At 70.0% G+C, this 10,000-nt stretch overlaps 1 non-coding gene across 1 annotated transcript in view; it reads right to left on the bottom strand.

Moving 5' to 3' along the window:
* Nucleotides 1-9,991: 9,991 nt before the first annotated feature.
* Nucleotides 9,992-10,000, bottom strand: part of LOC148023797 (5S ribosomal RNA) — a 119-nt gene continuing 110 nt past the window's right edge. The window contains exon 1 of the ribosomal RNA XR_015694019.1: nucleotides 9,992-10,000. This exon is cut by the window's right edge and continues 110 nt beyond it. This is a non-coding gene — a ribosomal RNA (5S ribosomal RNA).

Below are 10,000 nucleotides of genomic sequence, written 5' to 3'. Positions count from 1 at the left end.
CCACCCTTCCCCCCCCCCCCCGCCCCCAACACACACCACCCCTCCCCCCCCCCCCAAAAATTCGCCCCCCCCCCTCAATACACACCTCCCCACCCTTCCCCCCCCCCCTCAACACACACCACACCACACCACACCACCCCTCCCCTTCCCCCCCTCCAAATTTCGCCCCCCCCTCAACACACACCACCCCACCCCTCCCCCCCCCTCCAAATTTCGCCCCTTCTCCCCCCCAAAAATTCGCCCCCCCCCCCCCCCCCCCCTCAACACACACCACACCACACCACCCCTCCCCCCCCCCCACCCCCCTCAACACACACCAACCCACACCACCCCTCCCCCCCCCAAAAATCCCCCCCCCCCCCTCAACACACACCACCCCACCCCCCCCCCCCCAACACACACCACACCACCCCTCCCCCCCCCTCAAAAATTCCCCCCCCCCCCTCAACACACAAAACACCACCCCTCCCCCCCCCCCTCCAAATTTTGCCCCCCCCCCTCAACACACACCACACCACACCACCCCTCCCCCCCCTCCAAAATTCACCCCCCACCCCCCTCAACACACACCACCCCACACCTCCCCTCCCCCCCCCCCAAAAATTCCCCCCCCCCCTCAACACACACCACCACATCCCCCCCCCCTCAAAAATCCCCCCCCCCCTCAACACACAAAACACCACCCCTCCCCCCCCCCCTCAAAAATCCCCCCCCCCCCCCAACACACACCACACCACACCACACCACACCTCCCCCCCCCCTCCAAATTTTGCCCCCCCCCCCCCCAAAAAATTGGCCCCCCCCCTCAACACACACCACCCCTCCCCCCCCTCCAAAATTCGCCCCCCCCCCCCCTCAAAAATCCCCCCCCACCTCAACACACACCACACCACACCACACCAACCCTCCCCTTCCCCCCTCCAAATTTCGCCTTCCCCTCAACACACACCACCCCACCCCTCCCCCCCCCCCAAAAATTCGCCCCCCCCGTCCAAATTTCGCCCCTTCCCCCCCCAAAAATTCCCCCCCCCCCCTCAACACACACCACACCACACCACCCCACACGACGCCTCCCCCCCCCTCAAAAATCCCCCCCCCCCCTCAACACACACCACACCACACCACCCCTCCCCCCCCCTCAAAAATCCCCCCCCTCAACACACACCACACCACCCCTCCCCTTCCCCCCCTCCGAATTTCGCCCGCCCCTCAACACACACCACCCCACCCCTCCCCCCCCCCCCCGCCCCCAAAAAATTCGCCCCCCCCCCAACACACACCACCCCACCCCCCCCCCCCCCAAAAATTCGGCCACCCCCCTCAACACACACCACACCACACACCCCCTCCCCCCCTCCAAAATTTGCCCCCCCCCCCCCCCCCCCAAAAATTCGCGCCCCCCCCCCCCTCAATACACACCTCCCCACCCCCCCCCCCCCCTCAACAAACACCACACCACCCCTCCCCCCCCCTCAAAAATCCCCCCCCCCCCTCAACACACACCACACCACACCACCCCTCCCCCCCCCCCCCCCCCCCCCAAAAAATCACCCCCCCGCCCCCCTCAACACACACCACCCCACCCCCCCCCCCCCACAACACACACCACACAACCCCTCCCCCCCCCTCAAAAATTCCCCGCCCCCCCCTCAACACACACCACACCACCCCTCCCCCCCCTCAAAAATCCCCCCCCCCCCTCAACACACACCACACCACACCACCCCTCCCCCCCCCCCCCCCAAAAAATCCCCCCCCGCCCCCCTCAACACACACCACCCCACCCCCTCCCCCCCCACAACACACACCACACAACCCCTCCCCCCCCCTCAAAAATTCCCCGCCCCCCCCTCAACACACACCACACCACCCCTCCCCCCCCCTCAAAAATCCCCCCCCCCCTCAACACACACCACACCACACCACCCCTCCCCCCCCCCCCCCAAAAAAATCCCCCCCCCGCCCCCCTCAACACACACCACCCCACCCCCCCCCCCACAACACACACCACACAACCCCTCCCCCCCCCTCAAAAATTCCCCGCCCCCCCCTCAACACACACCACACCACCCCTCCCCCCCCCCTCAAAAATCCCCCCCCCCCCCCTCCAAATTTTGCCCCCCCCCCCAAAAAATTGGCCCCCCCCCTCAACACACACCACACCACACCACCCCTCCCCCCCCCCTCCAAAATTCGCCCCCCCCCCCCCCCCCCCCCTCAACACACACCACCCCACCCCCCCCCTCAACACACACCACACCACCCCTCCCCCCCCCCTCAAAAATCCCCCCCCCCCTCAACACACACCACAACACCCCTCCCCCCCCGCCCCAAAAATTCGCCCCCCCCTCAACACACACCACACCACACCACCGCTCCCCCCCCCCCCCTCCAAAATTCGCCCCCCCCCCAAAAATTTCCCACCCCTCCCCCCTCAACACACACCACCCCACCCCCCCCCCCCAACACACACCACACCACCCCTCCCCCCCCCCCTCAACACACACCACACCACACCACCCCTCCCCCCCCCTCCAAAATTCGCCCCCCCCCCCCCCCCCTCAACACACACCACCCCACCCCCCCCCTCAACACACACCACACCACCCCTCCCCCCCAAAAAATTTGGCCACCCCCCTCAACACATACCACACCACACCACACCACCCCTCCCCCCCCCCCCCCCCAAAATTCGCCCCCCCCCCCTCAATACACACCTCCCCACCCTTCCCCCCCCCCCCCGCCCCCAACACACACCACCCCTCCCCCCCCCCCAAAAATTCGCCCCCCCCCCCCCCTCAATACACACCTCCCCACCCTTCCCCCCCCCCCTCAACACACACCACACCACACCACACCACCCCTCCCCTTCCCCCCCTCCAAATTTCGCCCCCCCCTCAACACACACCACCCCACCCCTCCCCCCCCCCCTCCAAATTTCGCCCCTTCTCCCCCCCAAAAATTCCCCCCCCCCCCCTCCCTCAACACACACCACACCACACCACCCCTCCCCCCCCACCCCCCTCAACACACACCACCCCACACCACCCCTCCCCCCCCCAAAAATCCCCCCCCCCAACACACACCTCACCACCCCTCCCCCCCCCTCAAAAATTCCCCCCCCCCCCCCCCCTCAACACACAAAACACCACCCCTCCCCCCCCCCCTCAAAACACACCACACCACACCACCCCTCCCCCCCCCCCTCCAAATTTTGCCCCCCCCCCCCCCCCAAAAAAATTGGCCCCCCCCTCAACACACACCACACCACACCACCCCTCCCCCCCCCTCCAAAATTCGCCCCCCACCCCCCTCAACACACACCACCCCACACCTCCCCTCCCCCCCCCCAAAAATTTCCCCCCCCCCCCAACACACACCACCACATCCCCCCCCCCCCCTCAAAACACACCACACCACCCCTCCCCCCCCCTCAAAAATCCCCCCCCCCCCCCCCTCAACACACAAAACACCACCCCTCCCCCCCCCCCCCCTCAAAAATCCCCCCCCCCAACACACACCACACCACACCACCCCTCCCCCCCCCCTCCAAATTTTGCCCCCCCCCCCAAAAAATTGGCCCCCCCCTCAACACACACCACCCCTCCCCCCCCCTCCAAAATTCGCCCCCCCCACCCCTCAAAAATCCCCCCCCCCCCCCTCAACACACACCACACCAACCCTCCCCTTCCCCCCTCCAAATTTCGCCTTCCCCTCAACACACACCACCCCACCCCTCCCCCCCCCCCCCCCCCGTCCAAATTTCGCCCCTTCCCCCCCCAAAAATTCGCCCCCCCCCTCAACACACACCACCCCACACCACGCCTCCCCCCCCTCAAAAATTCCCCCCCCCCCCCTCAACACACACCACACCACACCACCCCTCCCCCTCCCTCAAAAATCCCCCCCCCTCAACACACACCACACCACCCGTCCCCTTCCCCCCCTCCGAATTTCGCCCCCCCCTCAACACACTCCACCCCACCCCTCCCCCCCCCCCGCCCCCAAAAAATTCGCCCCCCCCCCCCAACACACACCACCCCACCCCCCCCCCCCCCCCCAAAATTCGGCCACCCCCCTCAACACACACCACACCACACACCCCCTCCCCCCCTCCAAAATTTCCCCCCCCCCCCCCCCCCCGCCCCCAACACAAACCACCCCTCCCACCCCCCCCCCAAAAATTCGCGCCCCCCCCCCCCCTCAATACACACCTCCCCACCCCCCCCCCCCTCAACAAACACCACACCACCCCTCCCCGCCCCCTCAAAAATCCCCTCCCCCCCCCCCTCAACACACACCACACCACCCCTCCCCCCCCCCCCCAAAAATCCCCCCCCCCCCCCCCCCCCAACACACACCACCCCAACCCCCCCCCCAACACACACCACACAACCGCTCCCCCCCCCTCAAAAATTCCCCGCCCCCCCCTCAACACACACCACACCACCCCGCCCCCCCCTCAACACACACCACACCACCCCTCCCCCCCCCCTCAACACACCCACACCACCCCACCTCTCCTCCAAAATTCTCCCCCCCCCCCCTCAACACACACCACACCACACCACCCCTCCCCCCCCCTCCAAAATTTGCCCCCCCACCCCCCGGCCCCAACACACACCACCCCTCCCCCCCCCTCCCAAAAATTCGCCCCCCCCCTCAATACACACCTCCCCACCCTTTCCCCCCCCCCCCTCAACACACACCACACCACCCCTCCCCCCCCCCCCCCCAAAAATCCCCCCCCCCCCCAACACACACCACCCCACCCCCCCCCCCAACACACACCACACAACCGCTCCCCCCCCTCAAAAATTCCCCGCCCCCCCCTCAACACACACCACACCACCCCGCCCCCCCCTCAACACACACCACACCACCCCTCCCCCCCCCCTCAACACACCCACACCACCCCACCTCTCCTCCAAAATTCTCCCCCCCCCCCTCAACACACACCACACCACACCACCCCTCCCCCCCCCTCCAAAATTTGCCCCCCACCCCCCGGCCCCAACACACACCACCCCTCCCCCCCCCCCCAAAAATTCGCCCCCCCCCTCAATACACACCTCCCCACCCTTTCCCCCCCCCCCCTCAACACACACCACACCACCCCTCCCCCCCCTCTCAAAAATCCCCCCCCCCCCCCCTCAACACACACCACACCACCCCTCCCCTTCCCCCCCTCCAAATTTCGCCCACCCCTCAACACACATTACCCCACCCCTCCCCCCCCCCCCCAAAAATTCGCCCCCCCCCCCTCAACACACACCACCCCACACCACACCACCCCTCCCCCCCCCCAAAAAAATCCCCCCCCCCCCCGCCCTCAACACACACCACCCCCCCCCCCTCAACACACACCACACCACACCACCCCTCCCCCCCCCCCCCTCAAAAATCCCCCCCCCCCCTCAACACACACCACACCACACCACACCACACCACCCCTCCCCTTCCCCCCCTCGAAATTTCGCCCCCCCCTCAACACACACCACCCCACCCCTCCCCCCCCCCGCCCCAAAAATTCGCCCCCCCCTCCAAATTTCGCCCCTTCCCCCCTCGTCACTCCCCCACCCAACCCAACCCCGCGCCACCCCCATGACACGGCACACCCCCCCACCCCACCGCACCCCCCCACGACGCCCCCCCCCCCCCGCACCCCACCTCGAAAAACCCCGCTCCCTCCACGCCACACCACAAATGCCTCCGAAAACCCTGCTCGACCCACCCCACCCCGCGTCACCCCCCCACGACATGGCGCACCCCCCACCCCACCGCACCCCCCAACGACGCCGCCCCGCACCCCACCTCGAAAAACCCCGCTCCCTCCATACCACCCCACCACGCCTCCGAAAACCCCGCTCGACCCACCCCACCTCGCGTCAGCCCCCCACGACACGGCACACCCCCCACACCCCACCGCACCCCCCCACGACGCGGCGCATATCCCCCCCCCCCCCCCCGCACCCCACCTCGAAAAACCCCGCTCGACCCACCCAACCCCGCGTCACTCCCTCAGGACACGGCGCACCCCCCCACCCCACCGCACCCCCCCACGACGCCCCCCCGCACCCCACCTCGAAAAACCCCGCTCGACCCACCCAACCCCGCGTCACCCCCCCACGACACGGCGCACCCCCCCACCCCACCGCACCCCCCCACGACGCCCCCCCCCGCACCCCACCTCGAAAAACCCCGCTCCATCCACGCCACACCACCACGCCTCCGAAAACCCCGCTCGACCCACCCCACCCCGCGTCTCCCCCCCACGACACGGCGCACCCCCCACCCCACCGCACCCCCCAACGACGACGCCCCGCACCCCACCTCGAAAAACCCCGCTCCCTCCATACCACCCCACCACTCCTCCGAAAACCCCGCTCGACCCACCCCACCTCGCGTCAGCCCCCCACGACACGGCACACCCCCCACACCCCACCGCACCCCCCCACGACGCGGCGCATATCCCCCCCCCCCCCCCCCGCACCCCACCTCGAAAAACCCCGCTCGACCCACCCAACCCCGCGTCACTCCCTCAGGACACGGCGCACCCCCCCACCCCACCGCACCCCCCCACGACGCCCCCCCGCACCCCACCTCGAAAAACCCCGCTCGACCCACCCAACCCCGCGTCACCCCCCCACGACACGGCGCACCCCCCCACCCCACCGCACCCCCCCACGACGCCCCCCCCCGCACCCCACCTCGAAAAACCCCGCTCCATCCACGCCACACCACCACGCCTCCGAAAACCCCGCTCGACCCACCCCACCCCGCGTCTCCCCCCCACGACACGGCGCACCCCCCACCCCACCGCACCCCCCAACGACGACGCCCCGCACCCCACCTCGAAAAACCCCGCTCCCTCCATACCACCCCACCACTCCTCCGAAAACCCCGCTCGACCCACCCCACCTCGCGTCAGCCCCCCACGACACGGCACACCCCCCACACCCCACCGCACCCCCCCACGACGCGGCGCATATCCCCCCCCCCCGCACCCCACCTCGAAAAACCCCACTCGACCCACCCAACCCCGCGTCACTCCCCCAGGACACGGCGCACCCCCCCACGACGCGGCGCATATCCCCCCCCCCCCCCCCGCACCCCACCTCAAAAAACCCCGCTCGACCCACCCCACCCCGCGTCACCCCCCCACGACACGGCGCACCCCCCCACCCCACCGCACCCCCCCACGACGCCCCCCCCCGCACCCCACCTCGAAAAACCCCGCTCCCTCCACGCCACACCACCACGCCTCCGAAAACCCCGCTCGACCCACCCCACCCCGCGTCTCCCCCCCACGACACGGCGCACCCCCCCACGACGCCCCCCCGCACCCCACCTCGGAAAACCGCGCTCCCTCCACAGCACCCCACCTCTCCTCCAAAAACCCCGCTCGACCACCCCCACCCCGCGTCACCCCCCAGGACGCCCCCCCGCACCCCACCTCGAAAAACCCCGCTCCCTCCACAGCACCCCACCTCTCCTCCAAAAACCCCGCTTGACCACCCCAACCCCGCGTCACTCCCCCACGACACGGCGCACCCCCCCACGACACGGCGCACCCCCCCACGACGCCCCCCCGCACCCCACCTCGGAAAACCGCGCTCCCTCCACAGCACCCCACCTCTCCTCCAAAAACCCCGCTCGACCACCCCCACCCCGCGTCACCCCCCAGGACGCCCCCCCGCACCCCACCTCGAAAAACCCCGCTCCCTCCACAGCACCCCACCTCTCCTCCAAAAACCCCGCTCGACCCACCCCACCCCGCTCGACCCACCCCACCCCGCGTCACCCCCCCCACGACACGGCGCACCCCCGCACCCCACCTCGAAAAACCCCGCTCCCTCCACAGCACCCCGCCACGCCTCCGAAAACCCCGCTCGACCCACCCCACCCCGCGTCACCCCCCACGACACGGCGCACCCCCCCACCCCACCGCACCCCCCCACGACGCCCCCCCGCACCCCACCTCGAAAAACCGCGCTCCCTCCACAGCACCCCACCTCTCCTCCAAAAACCCCGCTCGACCACCCCCACCCCGCGTCACCCCCCAGGACGCCCCCCCGCACCCCACCTCGAAAAACCCCGCTCCCTCCACAGCACCCCACCTCTCCTCCAAAAACCCCGCTTGACCACCCCAACCCCGCGTCACTCCCCCACGACACGGCGCACCCCCCCACCCCACCGCACCCCCCCACGACGCCCCCCCGCACCCCAGCTCGAAAAACCGCGCTCCCTCCACAGCACCCCACCTCTCCTCCAAAAACCCCGCTCGACCACCCCCACCCCGCGTCACCCCCCCACGACGCCCCCCCGCACTCCACCTCGAAAAACCCCGCTCCCTCCACAGCACCCCACCTCTCCTCCAAAAACCCCACCTCTCCTCCAAAAACCCCGCTTGACCACCCCAACCCCGCGTCACTCCCCCATGACACGGCGCACCCCCCCACGACGCCCCCCCCGCACCCCACCTCGAAAAACCCCGCTCCCTCCACACCACCCCGCCACGCCTCCAAAAAACCGCGCTCGACCCACCCCACCCCGCGTCACGGCGCACCCCCCACCCCACCGCACCCCCCCACGACGCCCCCCCCCCCCACCCCACCTCGAAAGACCGCGCTCCATCCACAGCACCCCACCTCTCCTCCAAAAACCCCGCTCGACCCACCCCACCCCGCGTCACCCCCCCACCACACGGCGCACCCCCCCACGACGCCCCCCCGCACCCCACCTCGAAAAACCCCGCTCCCTCCACAGCACCCCGCCACGCCTCCGAAAACCCCGCTCGACCCACCCCACCCCGCGTCACCCGCCACGACACGGCGCACCCCCCCACAACGCCCCCCCCGCACCCACCTCGAAAAACCCCGCTCCCTCCACGCCTCCGAAAACCCCGCTCGACCCACCCCACCCCGCGTCACCCCCCCCACGACACGGCGCACCCCCGCACCCCACCTCGAAAAACCCCGCTCCCTCCACAGCACCCCGCCACGCCTCCGAAAACCCCGCTCGACCCACCCCACCCCGCGTCACCCCCCACGACACGGCGCACCCCCCCACCCCACCGCACCCCCCCACGACGCCCCCCCCGCACCCCACCTCGAAAAACCCCGCTCCCTCCACGCCTCCGAAAACCCCGCTCGACCCACCCCACCCCGCGTCACCCCCCCACGACGCCCCCGCGCACCCCACCTCGGAAAACCCGCTGCATCCACACCACCCCACCCCGCGTCACGGCACACCCCACCGCACCCCCCCTCGACGCGGCGCATCCCCCCCGCACCCCACCTCGAAAAACCCCGCTCCATCGACACGACCCCGCCACGCCTCCAAAAACCCCGCTCGACCCAGCCCACCCCGCGTCACCCCCCCACGACACGGCGCACCCTCCACCCCACCGCACCCCCCGACGACGCGGCGTATCCCCCGCGCACCCCACCTCCAAAAACCCCGCTCGACCCACGGCACGTCACCTCACCCCCCCACGACATGGCACACCCTCCCTCTTTAGAAATCGCGCTCCGCAATGACACGGCACACACACCCCACTGCACACGACCCCCTCCCGCGACACGGAACCTTCCACCCCCCGACGGACCTCCTCAAGAAACCCCCCCACGACATGGCACCCCCCCGCGACATGGCACACCCTCCCTCCTCAGAAATCCCCGCTCCAACAACCCGCCCGCGCAACATGGCACGCCCTCCCTCCTCGGAAAAACCCCGCTCCACCGAACCCCCCCACAACATGGCACACCCTCCGCTCCCAAAATACCTCGCATCTTGAGGAGGGGGTATCACGTGAGAGCGAGGCAGAGGGAGGGGCCAGGCACGACGTACGCAAAGACAATCGCGACGAGGAGAGGAGGCGCCGCGTCATGGCAAGGCGAGGGGGTTTCCTACCACGATGTCAGCGTTGGAGAGTCGAGACGTGATCCGAGGGGATTTCCATGCCACGGTCTCGAAACAAGCATGCAAAAGGGTGCAG

This window comes from Lygodium microphyllum, chromosome 16 (assembly GCF_053477565.2).
Source record: "Lygodium microphyllum isolate KBCC chromosome 16, Lygodium_microphyllum_v1.1.10, whole genome shotgun sequence".
Classification (NCBI taxonomy): domain Eukaryota; kingdom Viridiplantae; phylum Streptophyta; class Polypodiopsida; order Schizaeales; family Lygodiaceae; genus Lygodium; species Lygodium microphyllum.
Note: the sequence above shows the minus strand (reverse complement) of the source record. Positions and strands in the feature narration are given on the sequence as shown.